Source organism: Nesoenas mayeri (assembly GCF_963082525.1).
Source record: "Nesoenas mayeri genome assembly, chromosome: 6".
In the NCBI taxonomy this organism is placed as follows: domain Eukaryota; kingdom Metazoa; phylum Chordata; class Aves; order Columbiformes; family Columbidae; genus Nesoenas; species Nesoenas mayeri.
The window spans coordinates 3,919,043-3,940,157 of NC_137545.1; the positions used below are offsets into that span (position 1 = coordinate 3,919,043).

Sequence of the window (21,115 nt, forward strand, 5' to 3'; positions counted from 1 at the left end):
GAGCTGGCGGTGCCTGGTTGTCCAGCAGCACACACACACACATGCTGCAAGGGGTTTCCTAGTTTGTTTTCCTCCCTCCCTCTTGAGGTTGTCCATTAGCCGCATGAGGAAAAATTGTGTGTCCGTAAGAATATTTGAAGAGTGATGTGTGTTGTAAATGCCTCTCTCATCTCGAAGTGTGTGCCTAGTTGTCTATTGTTATGTACTTCTGTGTAGACCTTGGGCTTATGAAATCTTGACTGCTGGGAAGATGATTTTGGAAGCATGTTAGCGAGCTCTTGGTTTCCCTCCTGGCAGGAGGGCACCGTATAGATTTTGGAGCTGAACTATCTTTGTGCATTTGTATATAACTTCTGTACCTGCTGCTTTTAGGTGTTTCAGGGCCACCTGGACCGCTTGGCAGTGTCAACCATTCAAGCCCTCACTGCAGTCATGCACAAGTCTCCAGCTGCTAAGGTAACAGTATCTATGAGAGGTCTGCTTGCAGGAGGCTTCTTGATCTTGTTCCCAGTTAGTGTTTTTATCACTGTATCTTGATGAACCTTGCTAATGAAGGTGTGCGGATTATGGTCATACGTTCCTGCCAGATTGGAATAGCTGATTAACATCCCTTATCCCTTTATTTGTGTCCAAAGGCTGGACATTGACCCATCTTTCTATCAGAACTAGAAGGTCAGAGCGTTAATGGCAGTTGGAACCTGTGTAAAGGAATTACATGGTTACTTGCCCCAAGAACGTGTGGGGTAGAATTAGCTTTTAGGAAAACTTCCTTAGAACACTTTCTAATTTTTGAAGTGTTTAGAATGGGTAGTTTTTAATCAAGCTGGTCTAGGAAAACCTTTCACTCAAAAATTAATGTCTGAATACTTCTAATTCTCAATGTAATCATTTCATGGTGTAGTTTGCATTAGAAAAATAAAGCATTAGAAAAATAAAGCTGTTAGCATTTTGTGATAGAATTAACATTTTGCTTATACCAAAGGAATTATGTTATAGGTAATTATTAAAATATAACTTTGATCTTTTATTTGTTTATCTGCATGCTGCAGTGAGATCCTTTTCATCTGCGGCATGCTGGCCATCACAAAGTGGACATTATCAAAACGAGACTGCTAGCCTGTAAACGTCTTTCTTGCATTCTAATTATTTTGTATCTAGTATTGTATTAAATTAGAACCTGCTGCAGTAGATAAGCAATTTGTATCCGTTTTATTTGTTAGTGAGACTGGGATTTTTATCCTCAGGAGGTCTTCAAGGAGAGGATTGATTATGCACACATATATGAGGTACTAAAGTCGCTGGGTCAGCCCTCACGAAAATTGCTGGAAGAACTCATGAATATGGTGAGAAGTGCTTGCTTTGAATGCTAAAATGCTTACATCTTTTCAAGCTTTCGTCCTCTGGCTCTATTTTATTGTATTTCATGTCTGAGTTCTCTGCTGGTTTTCAGGCTGTTGAAGGTGACCACATGGCTGTTGGGATGCTTGGCATTAGTAACGTCCAGCCCTTATTGCTGCTTATCCAGTGGCTTCCAGAACTAGAATCACACAACCTGCAGATTTTCATCTCAGATTGGTTGAGGCTAATCTGCTGTATTAACAGACAGAGTCGAGCCACGTGTGTCAATGCGAACATGGTCATCCGGATCATTGAGATGCTAAATTCCCACTCAGCGCTCCATTGTACTTGCGCAGAGAACTTGATTGCCCTTCTGGGCTCTTTGGGGAGCCAGTCAATGGGCTCAGAAGAACTGCTTCAACTCATACGACTCCTGAGGACTGAGGAACCAAAACAAGCTCACCCTTACGTTGTTCCAACCATGCGAGCCATTCTGGCGATGGCGCGGAAGCAAGGCATGGCCAGTGCCTTGCAGTACTTCAACCTGAACCAGAGCATGGCCAGAATTGCTGTTCCATCAATTCATAAGTGGCCAGGCTCTGTGTTTTCTTTCAATGCTTGGCTCTGCCTTGACCAGGACCGGGTGGACCCCAGCATGACCAGCAAAAGTGGCAAGAGGAAGCAACTCTATAGGTATAGTTACTATAACTGCTTGAACAGCACAAATCTGGGTCAGCTCTTCCCTGTGGCATATGGTTCCCTATCACATGTGGTACTCCTGTTTATCTTCATAGAATGTGATATGTGGCGCTTGGTTTGTGAAAAGGAGCAGTGTCATCTGTCACCAGAGCAAGGCTGTGTTACAGAAACAAGCTTGTAGTTTCTCAGTTTGTAATGTTTCTTTGTCTATGGTTTCAACTCCAAATTGTATTAAGGTTCATAGCTCAACCCAAAAAAAAAAAAAAAGAGCTAAAAAACCCACACTCCAAAAGAGAGCAGCCTTCCCATTGTGTCCTGTAAAGGTAATGAAGTGCGTTTCCTATATTAGAGTGCAACAAAAGGACACCCTCATTTGCTTAAGTAGCAGTCATTGACACAGATGGTTCTCAGTATAATTTCTCTTTCTAGGTACTAGCCTTCAGCAGCAAACAAAATGCAGAAGGGGAGAATACCAGCTGAAGAGTCTTTTGCTCCCTTCAGTCCATTTTACTGCACAGCAGTTTCAAGGGAAATGTTGAAGAATGCAATTCTAGTCATAACATAATTGGTATTTTCAAACCCCCTGTCTCTTAGAGTGTTACTTCTGCTTATCAGTAACCACAGAGGCAGGTGGAGACCCCTTGGATTTGCATGGCTGCCCTGTGTGTTTGGGTAGCAGAGTCCCACTGCAGTTCTGAAGTAGACTGTAGTTCTAGAAAATTGCAGTGGAATTGCCCTGCAAAGTAAAAAAGCTGTGATTGGATTTCCATGCGATGCTATTATACCAATAGCTGACTGCTTTTCTGTCATTTTATGTACAATTTTGAAGACATCATTCTAGTTTTGTGAATCTAGAACAGTAGTGCATTGAAATGAATAATAATTTTAAAAGGAAATGTTTAAATATTCCAGTTTCAGCTTGAAATGTTAAACACAGAACTAAATTTAAAAAAATAAATTTTGATCTAGCTGGTATGTTTTACAGTGTTTAACTGTAAGATAGCTTATATCTGTTGAGGTTGCCTGTAATATTCACGTGCTCTGTGTGTGTATGTGTGGTTTTTATTGATAGATGCAGATATTTGATAGTGCAGTAGTTAAAGCACCCACTTGGAATACTGGTGCCTGAGGGTGTGTAGCAGGTTTTGATAGCTGTTCAAAATGTATATATAGTTTTTCATACTCAAGTGCTTAAAAATTGGAAGGTTTCTCAATATTGGCAGCTCTACCAGGGGCTGTCAGACACAATTTCGCTGATAGAAAACAGCAGAGTTTGCAGGCCAGTCTGTTTATTACAATATTGTAGCTTCCAGAGTCTGCAGCAGGCAGAACTTTGCAGCAGAACCAGCTTGAGCTGTGTGGGTCAAACTGAAGCATTATTTGCTGGGACCAGGGTTATGTTCTCAAGTAAAAGATGGATGCTACAAGCTGCTCTGTGAGCTTTGTGGATCACCTTTTAGCCTGCATGTCCTGTGCCTTGGGGTCCCTTCTATGAGGCACTTCTTCGTCTTGTTTTTTCTGGAATAATAGTAGGAGCCAGTCAAGTAGTATATATTGGACCAGTGACAACGACTCAAATTGGTTTGCTCCTTACTGAATGTACTGTTAGGTGATTTCTAGTAGTTTTGATGAAGTAAGTACTTGATTATGTGTTTTGTTGTCTTTTTCTTTAGCTTTTTCACAGGAAGTGGCATGGGGTTTGAAGCATTTATTACATGCTCTGGGGTACTGGTGGTTGCAGTTTGCACAAAGAGGGAATATGCAACAGTGATGCTGCCTGACCATTTTTTTTTTGACTCCCTCTGGGTAAGATTTGATACTGAAAAACTCTTCGTTCAGGATAGTGCTGATAGCTCAGAAGTCAAAGTCATTTTTTTTGTTGTTTTACAAATGGTCTATTTTATTGTATTTAAATAATTCATTGCATAAGAACAGACCTAATATCTAATAATGCAAGCAATTTCCATGTAGTTTAGTGATTGATTGAGCTAAGTTATGGCTATGTTATTAGGTATTTGTTATTGATAAGCTGGTTACAGCATTGTGCTTAGAGATCTTTTTAACATGCAGAATTCTTTTATATTAAATTATAACAAGCATAGGTGGCTGCGGTGCTATGTAATTTGATAAAATGTGCTCCTTTGTTTCTTCCTTGCCTTTTTCTACTCCCATACTTAAGCACTAATGTGAAAGAGCTGTATCTCTCTCCCTTCAAAAACCTGTTTGCATGTAAACTACTTTAAAATGGAAGCAGCTGACAGGTGGTCTTATCTTGTTGTTGTTTTGGATTTATTCTCTTAAGTGATTTCCTCACCAGATTAGTAGAGCTGAAGTTGAATAGTACCATACAGTCATCTCACTGCTTTTTAATAATGACCTCCTTACTTTATGTTGCTTAACCAGCACAACGTAACTATTGTTCACATGCCTGGCAAGAGGCCCTTTGGTCAGAGCCTCGCGTACATCTACATCAACAGGCAGCAGAAGGTCTCCGCCTCACTTCGATTCCCTGCCATGAATGAAGTAAGTTCAGCTTCTGAGTCATACTCTGTCCCGACGCGCTCTCATGGAACACTGAGAACATAGTTGGCTTTTTCATTTTGGAAATTGTGTAAGAGCTTAAGATAGCTTAGCCTACTGCTAATAAATACTGTTCAACTTTGGACAGTATCCAGGGTATCAATTTGGAATATAACCATTCATTGTTGCTTGTTTAGTCAACTCAGTTTAAAAATGAAATAACAGATTACCATGATTAGATTGTGGGGTTTTCCCCAACATAGTTACCTGAGAATACTGACATAATTTATGATGGGTAATCGTACCAAACCACACATCTGCCCTCAGGATTGATGTGACCGTACTTAATGAGGAATATTCCCTGTTGTTTTCAACAGTAATGGTTTTTTACTTGTATTTTCTGTATGTTCCCTTAATAGCCTAATCTCATGCCTGCTTTGTTAGCTGGATAAGCAGTTTACACACAGTTAACCTAACCATCTGAACGTGTCCTCATTTAGCCTAAAAAAAGAAAAAAAAAGCAAAGTATATGTCAAGTTTAGTTTTCTTTATAAGCTTTGTCCATTCTTTTTTGTGGAACAAATATCACTTAACCTGGGCTACAACGCTGAATATTCTCTGTCTTTTTTAAGTTCCAATTTGGTATTTGTTAAATGTGTTGACCAAACACTTAAATCGGACATAATCGTAGCAAAATCAGTATAACACTTAAAAAATGAGTGTAAATGTAATTTCCATTGCAAGATAAAACTCTGGATTTTGGCCCATCTTTAGAATAAGCACTGTAAACACCAAGGTAGCTAAAACCATGGCAGGTAAGGTTTATTTAGTTAGACTTACTTTGTCGACTGCGGCAAAAAGAAAAAAGAGGTTAGATTTACAGTATGTGTTTTGTTTTCTTTCTTCCATGTGTGACTTTCCAGTCTTTCACGTCTTGCTGCATTGGTTCTGCTGGCCAAAGAACAACTACTCCTTCTCCATCTCAGATACCAGATCCACCTTTTTCCTCCCCTGTGCTGCCCCATCAGACGTCGCTCGGGGGCATCCTCTCTGCTGGGAGTTGGGGCGGGATGCTTGGAAAACCAGAGCTCATCACCAAGATGATCTCAGCAGGGACTCAGGACAGTGAATGGGGATGTCCAACATCTTTGGAGGGCCACCTTGGGTCAGTGATCATCTTTCATGAAGCACTGCAGCCTCCTCAGGTGAAAGCGTTGTATTTAGCAGGTGAGTGGTGATTGTACTGGTTTTTGTGGAATAGAAGGGATGAGTTATGGAGAAGACGCCGTGGAGCTTAGCTCTACATAGACACATAAAGAAGTTACAATCCAGAAGAATTGCAGAGCTGGCCTGAGTGAGAGCACCTGATAACAAATAAGCTTAAAATGGAATGATAAATATTTTATTACTTTTATTTAAAGTGTTATGTTTGCAATAAGCTCATCTATCTGTCATATGCACAGACCTGCAAAAATACAAACATGAGGTAGTATTTTCATTTTTAAGTTCTTAATTTTTGCTACTGTTTGCCCACACTTGAGTTTGCCATTGAGACTCTTTAAAGTATTGCCCTTGTTTTGATAGGCTACTTACAGGTGCCGTACTCTTGGGGATTTTTCCATAAGAATTAATTGATAATTAAGGGGTTATTTTTAAGAAACATTCTGATAAGCTCTGTTTTGTAGTTCAAGGTGTTAAGGTATTAAATTTCATAATGACTTGGGGTTGTTAGAGATTAGCATGAAAACACTTTCATCATTTAAAGGAAATATTTTGCATTACTAAACAAAAGTTCTCTTGAAGGTTACTAATTTTCTGAACATTTGGGCTTGATGACAGAGATTGGTGACAAATATGAGGTAGATATTTGTAAAGAGAGAAATATTAGATCTGTTTGAATGTAAAAAAAAAAAACCCTTTGTATAGTTTAGGTATGGTTTAGAATATCCTATGTGTTGCAACGAAGCATAGTAGTATAAAATCTGTGAATTAATGAACTGCATTGATATCCAGTGTATTCTTAAATATATATGTTATAAAGATATACTTGATGTATCATTTTAGATGTATATATATATTTATATTTTAATAGGTCCAAACTGTTTAACTCCATGGAAGTCTCAAGAGGCTGAAGTAGCAGATCTCCCCAGTAAGGTCATTCTGTCATGGTTTTCTTACAGTCTTAAACTCTGAATTAGATGAAGATTAGTGGGGTTAAGTTAACACTTGGGACTTTCTGCTATGTTAGACATATAAAAAATATTATTGAATTACAGATGACAAGGTCTGGAGTTAAAATAGTACAAGAATCTAGCATTTTTTAAAGAGAGAAGTTAATGTAGTTATCTTATTTACTTTTGGTTTTGGGTTGGCACAGTCCAAAAGCCTCATTTCAGAGAAAACAACAAATATTCACTGAAGTGTTGGACCTTATTCTGTCTCTGCTGTACACTAAGTGACCAATACTTCATTATACACCAAAGGTATGAAATAATACATAGCTTCTCTGTGATTTCACAGCGTGCAGTAATCTCAGAATATGTTCTAGATGGTCTCTTTATTTTTTTTTGCTGTTGCTGTTTCGTAGAACAGGTGAGCATACCATCTTTACACTGTGCTTATTTTGGGAAGATAAAGAGCAATAAGAGCTTGCTTAAACTGTAGTCTTTAGCAGAGATAAAAGATTTTTCTCTTGTTTGGCAAAAGAACAGAATTGTCTTGTACAATTGTGAATGTCAAATCTAAGATAACATATATGATGTTTCAGCCTCTTCATTTGTTTCACAGGCCTGCAGAAACCAAATTTGTCTTGACCTGTCTGCAAATCTTTTCCATGGAAGACTAACTGGAAACAAAGTAGTAAACTGGGACATCAAGGTAAATGCATACTGAAGAAGCAGAACCTGATGTAAATACGGCAGTGGAAGTTGTGTATGTTCAGCTAACTTTTGGGATGCTGAAAGTTATTATCATACTGCAAATGACATTTAGCAGACACAGCATGTTTTTTGTAATGGGCATGAATGGGTTAATCCTGTAGCTGGAGTAGTATTACACTTATTGAGAACTTACAAGTCCTACTGCTCTTAATGTCACAGGTAATGCATTAAGTTATATTGGTAGCTGACTATTCTTCATAACCTATTCAATGCATGTTGCATATTGAAAGCATTTCATCATCTCTAGGGAATTCTGTCATGGTTTTCTTACAGTCTTAAACTCTGAATTAGATGAAGATTAGTGGGGTTAAGTTAACACTTGGGACTTTCTGCTATGTTAGACATATAAAAAATATTATAGAATTACAGATGACAAGGTCTGGAGTTAAAATAGTACAAGAATCTAGCATTTTTTAAAGAGAGAAGTTAATGTAGTTATCTTATTTACTTTTGGTTTTGGGTTGGCACAGTCCAAAAGCCTCATTTCAGAGAAAACAACAAATATTCACTGAAGTGTTGGACCTTATTCTGTCTCTGCTGTACACTAAGTGACCAATACTTTTTCCTTACTATTGGATACATTGGGATATCTGATTCTTACAAGCTATGCAAATCATCTTTGTTTAACTTTTGCTAGCAGTTGTAACCACAGCAATACTGTTATATTAGTATTGGAGCTTAAGAATTAACATTTTCTGGCTAAACCTGCTTGTAGTTTCTTGCTCAAACACTCTGTTATAGCAAAACTGTCTTATATCTTGATTTTTGTTTTCTTAACCAACACATAAGGTCCTTACGTCCTTCTGATAAAGCAGCTAATTTCATAGTCTCATGCCACTGATGGTATTATATGTCCATTGGATGTCTTCTGTGTAAAATAGCAAATAGCCTCTACTTGCTACTTCATGGAAAAGAGGAGGAAACCATGAAATGCACTCCAGCTTAATAAATACCACCATGTACCTGTTTGCTTATTTGTTCCCTGATCACTAGCACATATGAATGTAAAAATCAGTCAGGCTTGCTCTGTGCATGAGGAAATCAAGTTATGTGCAGCATCAGAGTTTGATCCAGAAACAGTGACACAAATAAGGATTTATTTATTTTAAATTTAGGTAGAATACATCCACTTTTGTTTTATAGGCAGAATCTTCGATTAAGGGCTCTTAGCTTTAAGAAAAAATAAAATCCAAAGTCTGAGTGTAGAAAACTTGTCACTAGAATACCACTTTCTTTTTTCTTTAAGGAAAAATGTATATACAAATAAATAATCTACTAGCAAACTAATTACTGAGGAAATATTGTTGGACCTACACTGTGCATATGCTGATTTATGGAGATTAATGTTAAGAAAATTCAGACTCTTGCTAGTTGATTTTGCCATAATACAAACAGTTTGAAAAGACTGAAGTTTGTTCTCTTTGCTCAGTAGTGGGAAGAGGGGTGGGTGCGGAGTGCTTGTATCTCTAGCTGTATGTTGTGAATACAGGTTTTAGGAGAATCATTCATTAACAAACATGGTGGGGTTTAGCACCCTCTTGAGGAGAAAACCCTGAGGTTCCTTTTATTTGGAGGAAATTTCTTTTACATAGTTTTGGGGGTTTCATTTTTGCTGATGTTTTCCCTCCTTTTTCTTTTGATTTAGGATATGATCAACTGTATTGGTGGAATAAACGTGCTGTTTTCACTGCTGGAGCAGATCAGTTTTCTTGGTGTGCCGATACCTGAGAAGCCTGAAGGGGAAACTCTCCCTCCAGAACTACTTACTCCTGTAGAGGGAGACTGGGTGGTGATGCCATCCACAAAGGCATCAGGTGGGTAAGTACAGCTGAACTGAAAGGATTTTTAAGATTGATTTAAAGAGTCTTTCTGTGAGTGACAGAAAGCTGTTTGATTATGTGCTGGCTTTTTTAGTATGCAAAGCTGAAAGGCTCTTTCTGTTCCTGGGTATCTGACATGGATGCTGAATACTAGGAGTTCAGCACTATGTAAAATTAACTTACTAGCGTATTTCAAATATAGTTATGTTTAATAGCATATTTTTCCTTTTCATAGTTTACTATTACATTAGTGTAAAAGTGTGCAGGTTTAAAATTGCTGTTCTGAAAAGTTTGTTCTGATTATTTTGAGAAATTATGTTTGATGCAAAGCCTACTAATATCAATAATAAGAGCTTTCCTACAACTCAAGCACTGGGCCCAAAAGCCACACAAAGACTTAGCAGCATCAGCACAGTACTGTTTAGCCATTAGCCAAACTTTTATGTTCTTAGGAAAACGCTCAGACACCTACCTCTTCCACACGCTGTCAGATTTTAGTATTATATTTTTTAGAAAATGAAAAGGAAGCTTTAAGAATAGATTCTTTAAAGCTGTCCTAATATTAAGAATGAACTTTCATCTCAACAGAAACCACCGGGAAATCAGACCTTGCAAGGAAAACACACATTTTTTTGTTTCAAATATTAGATGATGAAGTAAAGTCAATAAAATATTTTTGTCTGTCTGTCTCATGGCTAGAAAGTGTCACTTTGCAACTCCAGAGGGAGAATAACTGCAGCATACGTAAAATGTTGTAACTGAAAGAGAAGTTTGTCTGTAACCTATGGCCGGATGGATAAAGTAACTGAAGTCAGGACTGGGGTGACTGGGGTCACTTTATTCTGGAGCGGCATGGAATGTCTGTGACTCTGCCCTGGAAAAATGTAAATACAACCTACAGCTAGGGAATGAACAGAAAAAGAGTTGAAACATTCAGGAAATAGTGAGGAATACAAACTCTTGATTTTACTTCTTCCCCTCTACTTTTATGCAGTGGTCCAACAATAAACCATGAGGCTTTGGCTACTGTTCTGTTTTGCAGAAGCTCGCCTGGAGGAGAATGTTGTTGCAACTTTCATCTTGATGATAAAACACTTTATTCAGAGACACCATGTCAATCAAGAAAATCTCATCCACTCCCATGGAGTTGCCACCCTAGGAGCCTTGTTACAGAAGGTGAGCACGTTTGAATCACAGAATCACAGAATGTCAGGAGTTGGAAGGGACCTGGAAAGCTCATCCAGTCTAATCTCCTCGCCGGAGCAGGAACACCCAGATGAGGTTACACAGGAAGGTGTCCAGGCGGGTTGGAATGTCTCCAGAGTAGGAGACTCCATAACCTCCCTGGGCAGCTTGTTCTAGTGTTCTGTTACCCTCACTGAGAAGAAGTTTCTTCTCAAATTTAAGTGCAACCTCCTGTGTTCCAGTTTGAACCCATTACCCCTTGTCCTACTATTGGTTGTCACCGAGAAGAGCCTGGCTCCATCCTCCTGACACTCACCCTTTATATGTTTGTAAACATTAATAAGGTCACCCCTCAGTCTCCTCTTGTCCAGCTCCAGAGACCCAGCTCCCTCAGCCTTTCCTCACACGGGAGATGCTCCACTCCCTTCAGCATCTTGGTGGCTGCACTGGACTCTCTCCAACAGTTCTCTGTCCTGCTGGAACTGAGGGGCCACAACTGGACACAAGATTCCAGGCGTGGTCTCCCCAGGGCAGAGCAGAGGGGCAGGAGAACCTCTCTGACCTACTGACCACCCCCTTCTAATCCACCCCAGGTACCATTGGCCTTCCTGGCCACAAGGGCCTAGTACTGGCTCATGGTCATCCTGCTGTCCCCAGGATTATACTGGAACCTGGGGTTGTTCCTGCCCAGATTCAGGACTCTACACTTTCCCTTGTTATATTTCAATAAATTTTTCCCGCCCAACTCTCCAGCCTGTCCAGGTCTCTGGATAGCAGCACAGCCTCTGGTGTGTCAGCCACTGCTCCCAGCTTGTTGTCATCAGCAAACTTGCTGACAGTCACTCTATTCCCTCATCCAAATAATTGATGAATATATTGAATAATACAGGCCCCAGCACTGCCCCCTGAGGCACTGCACTGGATACAGGCCTCAACTGGACTCTGCCCCATTGACCACGACTCTCTGGCTTCTTCTCTTCAGCCAGTTCACATTCTACCTCATTACCCGCTCATCCAGACCGCACTCCCTCAGTTTAGCTATGAGGATGCTGTGGGAGACTGTGTCAAATACCTCAAGTCAAGGTAGATCACGTCCACTGCTCTGCCATCATCCATCCACCTCGTTATGTCCTCATAAAAGTCACTGAGGTTGGTCAAGCACGACTTCCCCTTGGTGAAGCCATGTTTGAGAAACATCCTTTAGAAATGGAAGTTAGGGATGAGGTCCTGATTTCTTGGAAAAGTTCTTAGTTTGGCCAGGATGCGAGGGTCTTCAAAGGTCCCCTTAGTACATACTTTTCTTTCTCATGTTTCTGAAAACAGGGAGACATGAGAAGCTGGTGTTTTGTCTTTTTTTTATGTTCTGCTTTTTTTGTTATAGATACTCTGTATGATTCTTCAAACTACACTGGGTTTGTGTTTATTGTATTGCTTTAATGGAAGAAGACATTGCTGTAGAAGACAATCCCAACATTTGGCTTGAAAAAAAATGAAGTTTGTTAGGAGATTGAATATTTTGAATGCTAACAGCTGCTGTTATTTTGAAAGGTGCCAAGCAACTTAATGGATGTGAATGTACTGATGGCTATGCAGTTGCTGATAGAATGAGTTTCAGTAGAAAAGAACATGCAGCTTTTGCAGCAGATGTATCAACACTTGCTTTTTGACTTCAGTATCTGGAACAGCGGGGACTTCCCCTTCAGAATTGGTGAGCTCTGCAACTTGGGCAACTGTGCAAAGACACAGTACCCTTCACGTCACATAAACCTTTATCTGGGTTCTAATAGAAAACATTATATTGTAGGGCATATACAGTATCTTTCTACCATTATCAAAGACAGTAGAAGAGTCTTCAGGAAGAAATAATGGTGTGCAGTTTCTTCTAGACACACTCAGGATTTATTATGGGTATGAGTGTCACCTCTTCTTAACTCCTCCTTATTTTATATTATTTTATGTGGCTGTTGTTTGTTTATGTTTGTTTGTTTGGGGGTTATTTTTGTTTGGTTTGGGTTTTGTTGTTTTTTGGGGGGGGGCAGGAGGGGGATTGTTTTGGGTTTTGTTTCTTGTTTGTTTTTCCCCAACATCCCAGTGAGCAAATTAATAAATAAAACTGCAGGTTGACTTTTGATCGTTGATTTAACTTTCAAAATTCAGGGGGTTTTTTTTAATTTTTCCATTTAATTTCCTACTTTTCCATGACCTTAATTTTTATGATAGGCTTATATAAAATTTAGGTCAATGACACTAAAAACACTTGGAAAGGTTGTTAACAAGTCCTTCAACAAATATAACAAGTCATCAGCAAATTTGGTGATGACACCAAGTTGGGAGGGAGTGTGGAGCTGCTGGAAGGCAGGAGGCTCTGCAGAGGGATCTGGATAGACTGGAAAAATGGGCTGGTTCCAATGGGCTGAAGTTCAACAAGGCCAAGTGCCGGGTGCTGCACTTTGGCTACAACAACCCCCTGCAGCGCTCCAGGCTGGGCACAGAGTGGCTGGAGAGCAGTCGGGCAGAAAGGGACCTGGGGGGACTAGTGGACAGGAAGCTCAACAGGAGCCATCAGTGTGCCCATGTGGCCAAGAAGGCCAGTGGTGTCCTGTCCTGTATCCAAACCAGCGTGGTCAGCAGGACAAGGGCAGTGATCCTTCCCCTGTGCTCTGCACCGGGGAGGCCACACTGGAGTATTGTGGTCAGTTCTGGGCCACTCAGGTCAGGAAAGAGATTGAAGTGCTGGAGCGGGTCCAGAGAAGAGCAACAAGACTGGGGAAGGGACTTGAACACAAGCCCTATGGGGAGAGGCTGAGGGAGCTGGGCTTGTTTAGTCTGGAGAAGAGGAGGCTTAGAGCTGAGCTCAGCACTCTCTAGAACCACCTGAAGGGCAGTTCTAGCCAGATGGGGATTGGTCTCTTCTCCCAGGCAGTCAGTAATAGGACAAGGGGCCATGGGCTTCAACTCTGCCAGGGGAAATTGAGACTGGAGATTAGAAAGCAATTCTGTGCAGAGAGAGTGGCCAGGCATTGGAATGGCTGCCCAGGGAGGTGCTGGACTCACTGGCCCTGGAGGTTTGTAAACTGAGATTGGACATGGCACTTAGTGCCATGATCTAGTAAATGGACTGGAGTTGGACCAAGGGTTGGACTTGATGGTCTCTGAGGTCTTTTCCAACCCAGTTGATTCTGTGATTCAATCTTGTAATTTTATCAACAATGCAAATTAAGTCATAGATCATTATCATTATGAAAAGAGAGGGTGTTTATAATTTTAAGCTATTTCGGTTTTTTATAGCCTTGTAGAATTTGAAGTAGGACTTTTTTGGGAATTCAAAATTTTAGCTTTCAGTCTTGGTGATTTCTGTCTGTATCTGTATGAATGTAGTTATGTCATTGAGGAAGATTGGCTAGAGACCTTGCTCTTTCCTTTAGAGGGTTGGGGTGGGAGGGACCTGAAATCCTGACCTGTATCCAGATCAGTCCAAGTCTACATTTCTGGGCCTTGATAAGTCATGACTTACCTTGCAGACTTGGTAAGTCTGATCTACTATTTCTTATTACTGTTCGGTTGCCTTACTTCAGTAGAAATTGGTGACCTGTGCCATGATATATAGGTAGGTGGAAAAGTACAAAATTACAAAACTAGCACAATGAAATTACTGTTAATGAGGCATGAAGAACTTCCTTTGCTTTTCCTGTCTGTCATGTGTAGCAGTGACTGTAAAGACAGTGATTTGTCTCCTGATGACCTGAGAACAATACGGACGTCCCTCTATGGACTGATCAGGTATTTCCTGAGCAAAGGTGGAACACATGAAGAAATACAGAGCATCATAGGATACATAGCTGCCACCACTGAAGAGGAGCAGGTATCCAATATGGTCTATGTTAGCTGTTTAAACTTTACGCATTTTGGTTTTGTTGTTTGGTGTTTAGAAACCTTGTGTCTAGTGTGCTTAAAAGAGGGGGGAAAGTGTTATTAACACAAGCAAAGTGTTATTTGATGCTGAGGCAGGTTATAAGAGCACACTCAAAAGCTGATGGTGCTCTGCAGATGGCCATACTTTACAGGTTATTTTTTTTCCCTGAAGGGGGCAGAAAGAACATGATATGTAACACTGCCATTAGAAAAGTTCTCTTAATTTACAAAACCAAATTAACTGGACTTCAACTCATCAGAAGTTGTAATGATGTCATTTCTATTTTGTAAATGCCAACTGAACTTGAACTCTAATTACAGTTTGATAAGGTGTCCTATATGGAGGAAAAAAAGGTATCCAAAAAATGTAATTTTAAATGGAGTAATATTGAGTAGACAAAATGTCTATTTTGTAACAAGCCAAAGGCAAAATTTCAAAGCCAATAAAACATCCCCCAAATGGAGTATGCAGTCTGAATGAGCTGTGGATTAATTTAGTTGTCTTAATTTTATAGCTCTATGGAATTCTGGATGTTCTCTTCAGCCTACTTCATTCCAGCCCAGCCCCAGACCAGCTTTTTTTATTGCTCTTTGAACCAGGGAATGCTGATATTCTTTACGCTCTGTTATTGCACCAAAGATACTCTGACAGACTTAGAGAACTTGTTTTCAAGGTAATGAATTGAATTGTATGTTCTTAAATCGATCAATCGAACATAAATTTGTGGTTTTGTCTGTAGTCTGACACTGCAGACGTGCATGCAATTGCAGAGATACTCATCCTCCATGTTTTAATTTTTCTTTTCTATTCTATTAGCTATTCTGTTTACTGCCATAGTCGCAATGGAATTAGTGTTCTCTTAAAGTATCGATACCTTTAAAAAAACAGTCCATGTTGCTTGAGTTAGCTTACAAAGTAAACTTAAAAACAGTGGACCAGCATGTTATATCATACATATGAAGATCAAGAGGTCTGGATGCTCCCTTGTGCTTATTTTGCATTTGTGTGTGCTTTTTCTTGCAGATTGTGGAAGAGATGCTAAAATGCACTAAAGTTTATGAACATAGTAAGCACCGAATGAGACTCAGGGAGGTGGGGTACTCTGGACTGGGGCTCCTTCTGAATGAATCTGCGCTTACTGTTTCTCTTATTAAAAACCTTCTTAACCAAGTTCTGTATGCAGGTAATTGGCAAGTGTTGTGTCCACCATTAATAAACTCCTCCTGCTCAGAGGCAAACTTATTGATTTTGTTTGTTTGTGCTTTGCTTTGTTTTCTTTTCAAGGAAAACCAGAGCTGTTACTTTACAGAGCTTTTCTATTCAAGGTTCCCATTAGTCTCAGCTAATATTGTGTTAGTTCCCTGAAGCTTGTTCCCTTTACTACCCCTGAATGTAGCAGTGACCTCCAAGGCAATTTGTAATATTTAGCTGTCACATTCTCTTGCAGGATATAATTTGTGTTTTTTTTTCTTTCTGCCCTACAGATCCTGCTGTGAATTATAAAGATCTCCTAGCTGTAGTACATCTGGCTCATAGATCAGATATATATACGGAATCCCAGAATGTCAGGGGTTGGAAGGGCCCTGGAAAGCTCATCCAGTGCAATCCCCCCATGGAGCAGGAACACCCAGATGAGGTTACACAGGAAGGTGTCCAGGCGGGTTGGAATGTCTGCAGAGAAGGAGACTCCACAACCCCCCTGGGCAGCCTGGGCCAGGCTCTGCCACCCTCACCAGGAACAAGTTTCTTCTCAAATTCATGTGGAACCTCTTGTGTTCCAGTTTGTACCCATTACCCCTTGTCCTGTCACTGGTTGTCACCGAGAAGAGCCTGGCTCCATCCTCCTGACACTCACCCTTTGTGATATCTTAGTTATTTGAGGCTTTATTTGTTGCTACTGCTTTCGTTAGCAATGATTTACCTTAAAAATGAAGCCCATCTGTCACTTAATGTTGAATTTTCTGTATCCCAGTCCTTTTAAGAACCAAAACACAAAGCAAAGCCTCTGTCATGATTCTCAAATAGCTGTATTTTCTACAAGTTAGAGATTGTAGACTCCTTGAGATACTGAGTTTTCTCAAAGGATGCGTAAGACCATGATCAAAGTTTTGTATTCTTAATATCTTTTTTCGAAATAATATATTATGATTCAAAAGACTGATTGGGGCTGCAGGGAAGAGATAGGGAAGAAGCAGCGACTTTTTCTAAACCAAGCTCTCTCTGACTTTTATCGCTGAAATTAGTAGTAGCAAATGTAGCTGTGAGGCACTATATTGTCTATTAAGGTTTCTCAAAGTGAAAAAAGGGAAATTATAATATACATTATCGGAAAGCTATTAATATTGCAGCTTTCTTACTTTTATCTATTGAGTAGTTCCTAATCAAGCGTATTTTCTGGTCTAGATTTCTTTTTTTGCAGACTAATGGCTGAATTAGGATTATTTGTTGGGATAGTTGGCTTTTGCTGGAATTGGTACAGAAGAGTGGCTGGAATATGAGGACTTAGCAATATGCTTTGGGAGCTTTTCTTCCCTGCTCCTGAGAAATTTTTCTTTATCCCTTTTTTTTTTCCAAATATACTCTTTCTAATGAGAAAAATTATTTTATGGCTTGTTTCCTTATTATTAACTGATTGTGGCTCTTTTACAAGAGCCTTAAAAAAGGCAAAAAGTTGTCGATTGTAAAATGTCTAATTGCAAAGCTAGAATGAATGCAGTGACCCACCAAAATTAATGTATACTCATGGGATATCTTCTGCTGTCCTCAGGTTTTGCACCTTTTGCATTCCCAGCTGGATGCAGCACAGCAGATTTCTCAGCAGTTGGGCTGGCAGGACACTTTGATTCAACTGTTCCTGAAAGAAAACTCAGTTGTCCAGATTGGCTTGAAAGAGACCAGGGCTGATTCCTCGAGGGAAGAGGAAAAAAAGCTTCCTGCTGAAGAGCTTCAGAAACATCAACCTGATAAGACAGAGGGAGACAAAAATGGCAGCTTCGCATGTGTTAATGGACTGTTTGATCAGTGGAGTTTAGAAGACGCCAAATCCCTGGATGTCCCTGCTCATTTCTCTGTCATGCCACTGGAAGATGCGTCCACAGCGGAGATGTCTTTTAGGCTGGAGGAGCGGGAGGAATTGTGGCACAGCAATCCTTCACATTTGAGCTTAGATCTCTCCAATGTTGACTCTTATGAACCGGCGGATGTTGCAAATCGGCTGACAGACAGCCAGCCCAGCACACCCTCACCCATAGAGAGCACAACGACGTTCTCTGGGCAACTCGACAAAGAGCTGGCTCTTTCAAATGATGTGGGCTTTGCCGCCGATCTTTCTTTATTTGAAAACCAAGGAGTAAGTAATGCACTCTCTATGTGGTTAATTTTTCCAAATGTCTGCAATTGCTGTTTATTTTTTTAATAATCTTCCTAATGCATAATTATTGTAGGGTTTTTTTCCCCCTCCTATCTTCCAACAGAAGAGCAAACAATATAGCTATTTTATAGGGGTACTTCCTTTTGTAACATGTCTCCTTTTTATGGTTCTCTGGTTGGAATAGCTTTGATGTTAAAACAAAGAAAACTACAAACTCCCCCCTCCTTCTGTATTTCAACATCCTTTACCTTCCAGAAGGGGCATAGAGCAGACTAAAGGTCAGGTTGAAATAATGATGTAGGAATCAAGTCAGTATGTATTACAACATACAAGCAAGCCATGGTCTCTTATCTTTGCATTTGTGTGGATGGGTTTTGATAGATTAAGACCTGTTGCTGAATTAGTCAGGCTCAAAGGTATCTCAAGGCCACTTCGAGAACAGAGTCTGCTGTGAGAAAGAGGGGCGTTCCTCAATCACCGGGGTCCTGGCGTGGCATGAATCATCGGACGTATCATCAGTGAGACTTCAGAGCACGGACAGCCCACGATACTCATTTAATGAATCCATGCTTGGAGCGTGGACGCGTGATTAGAATATAGTTACGTATATAAGGAGACTTGTTTCTGTAATAAATGGCTTAGCGTGATTCACATTGAATCGACTTGTTTTGCTTGATCCTTATCTCGCTCTACATCTGGTGACCCCGACGTGATACTCTGATCGGCGTACCACTGAAGTTGGGGAAAAGCCTAGAGCGGCCCAGCCGGAGGCGGATCAGCTGGACTGAGAACCAGGCGGAGGCGTACAGACGTTCCACGTTGTTGAAGAAGTCACCATAAAAGGGTGAGCGGCTGGGAGCAGGAGGAGGGAAGAGTGAAGTTATGGGGCAAAATAAATCCTTTGAGGAAGAAGCCGTAGTTAAACTCCTCCTGCCTATTCTCTCTATGAGAGGACTTAAATAAGAAGAAAGTAACATATGTGGACTATTAATTCGGTATAGAATTAAAGGCTACCCAGGAGAAAATGAGAAGGCTTTTAAACGTTAACTTTGGGATGATAAAAGGCAGAAATTATGGAATAGGGTCAGCAATGGAGATTATAAAGAAACTAAATCACTAGCGACTAAATGGAAGCTTAAAATTTCCACCTTAAAAGACTTTAAGGCTGAGCGGGCTACTATTGCCAGAATTTTTCCAGTGTTGCAGCCTGATAACAAACCTAAAAATGACTGTGAAGTTTACCCGGATCGTGTCTTTTGACCCCCTCCCCACTCCATCCCCTGTTGTGCCAGCGGCACTGGTGCAGCGGTCTGGGGCGGGGGGAGGAAAATTACGGAGTGGATGGCCTCCCATACCATCATACGACCCTAAGGAGACCAAGCAGTCCAAGGAACTGGAGTCAGATAATTTGTCAAAAGAACTGTGTGAAATGTAACAGCTATAGATCATTTAGGACAGAACAATGGGGATTCGTCAAGGGGGGCAGGTGTCCCACAACTCCTGGAAGAGACACTAATTGACACACCACAACTACAGACACGATAAGTTTCTGAAATCCTGAGGCAGTCAACAGATCTTGCATATCAAGCTATGAGAGAAGTGCCAAATCATTTGCAACTATTAATCAGGATCCCAATGAGAATTACATGCAATTTATTGACCATCTTCAAGACGCCATCAGTAAGCAGGCCGAAAACTTAGAAGCTAAGGAAGCACTAGTGTTGAGATTAGCAGTAGAGAATGCTAATGTTTGCTATCAATGTGTTATTTGCAAGTTTTCCAGTACATATTATGTGCTCCTGTGTATTACCTCTCTGAAAATCAAGCAGCTTGTCAGGAATGTGAGTTAATTGTTTTACTAGTTGTTTTTAAGTGCGCTGTAAAACCTTCTCCCACTTTTCCCATTCTCGCTGCAAGCAGCCCTGTGCCTTCCTCTCCCTCCCTCCCCCCCCCTTCTCAAGGTTTTTACTTGCAAGATGGGGTCAGGAATAATTGTTTTCAGTTGTGTTCCTAAAAAATCAGTATTGGGAGGTGTTTTAAAACTTAGGAAAGCACTCGGAATTATAAGGAAGGAAGATCTTGTAAAATATTGTAATTAATGGTGGCTGCGGTATAAGTTAAATGATTGGGAAAAGTGTCCGGACAATAGAATCTTGTTGCGATTAATGTCGTTTTTAGGGCGAGAATATCAGGACAAAATAAATCCCTACAAGAGATCATTAAATCATTTCAGACAGTTTTACAGGCGGGGTGCTTTGAACTTCAACAAGCTGAGAGAGAGTTAACTGATAACACACAGGTCACAGAAAACTTGTTAAAGTCTGCAAGATGCTTTCCTTATTAACCTGTTTTCTTTGTGGGTATCTGTTTAAGTATGTTGCAATTTTGGTAGGTCTGTGCTATATGGTACGATAAGTTCACAGTCTGTTAAATCATGAGAATCCGTTGACTCAAAATGTGCATTTTGTGATAATTCAGAAGATCATGAGTAATTTAGTTCTTTACTGCGTGAATGTGATGGTAAATTTTGTGTGTAGTAGCTGTTATTTTTTTTTCTCTAGCATGCTAGCTTTATTCCAGCATTCAGACTTGCGCAACTCTGTGACAGGCTGTGTCTCCTCTCGGTGTGCTGGATTTGGTTTTTCCGTATGCACATCATGTAAAGAATCCTGGTTTTGGAATGGCAGCTGTAGCGCACCAGATGAGACACTAAACCAAAACCAAAACCAAACAAAACAAAAGAAGGCCTTGCTCAGTCCGGGTCGGCGGGTACGGATGGGTTTCAGCGCGCAACTGACCTTTTTTGTCAGGGAGACCCAGAGGTACCTCCACCTGGCTGAGCAGTGAGCGGCCCAAAGGTACAATACAAAAAATTGAGATATTGTCTTATATTGGTGTAACTGTGATCCATCTGCATATTTGAACTTGGTATATGTTTTTCATATCTGAGCTCAGTATTTTAGTTTGCATACTCATATTTGGTACCAAAAGAATCTTGTTTGGGGAGATAATTATAAAATGGGAACCGGTTCCACTGCTAAAATTCCACCTTGCTCCCCCTTAGGATGCATCCTTACACTTTAGAGTAATTGCTTATATTGTTAGAAAAGCATTTAAATTGTTAAAATGCTATGATAGATGTGCATTTAGAAGAGGTTGTATTTAAAAGTTGCTAGAGTATTAACTGATTTAGATTTAGGAAAATAGAATAATGGATTTATGTTTATTATACTGGTTTATACTGGTTTTTGACATTTCTAAATTGTAAAAGGTAAATGGAGCTAAGGAATGTAACTATTGCTGAGCTACTTGAAATTGCATATAAAGTGTA

At 40.2% G+C, this 21,115-nt stretch overlaps 1 pseudogene across 1 annotated transcript in view; it reads left to right on the forward strand.

Moving 5' to 3' along the window:
• Positions 1–21,115, forward strand: part of LOC308041758 (neurobeachin-like protein 1) — a 32,273-nt pseudogene that overhangs the window by 7,208 nt on the left and 3,950 nt on the right. Inside the window, exons 5-21 of the transcript in view lie at positions 373–456; positions 1,245–1,343; positions 1,451–2,031; positions 3,711–3,843; positions 4,441–4,560; positions 5,481–5,784; positions 6,650–6,706; positions 7,325–7,434; positions 9,142–9,310; positions 10,359–10,492; positions 12,050–12,209; positions 12,306–12,409; positions 14,207–14,363; positions 14,929–15,087; positions 15,438–15,597; positions 15,899–15,978; positions 17,182–17,763. The product of the transcript in view is annotated as a neurobeachin-like protein 1 (transcript). The remainder of the gene's footprint in view (positions 1–372; positions 457–1,244; positions 1,344–1,450; positions 2,032–3,710; positions 3,844–4,440; positions 4,561–5,480; positions 5,785–6,649; positions 6,707–7,324; positions 7,435–9,141; positions 9,311–10,358; positions 10,493–12,049; positions 12,210–12,305; positions 12,410–14,206; positions 14,364–14,928; positions 15,088–15,437; positions 15,598–15,898; positions 15,979–17,181; positions 17,764–21,115) is intronic.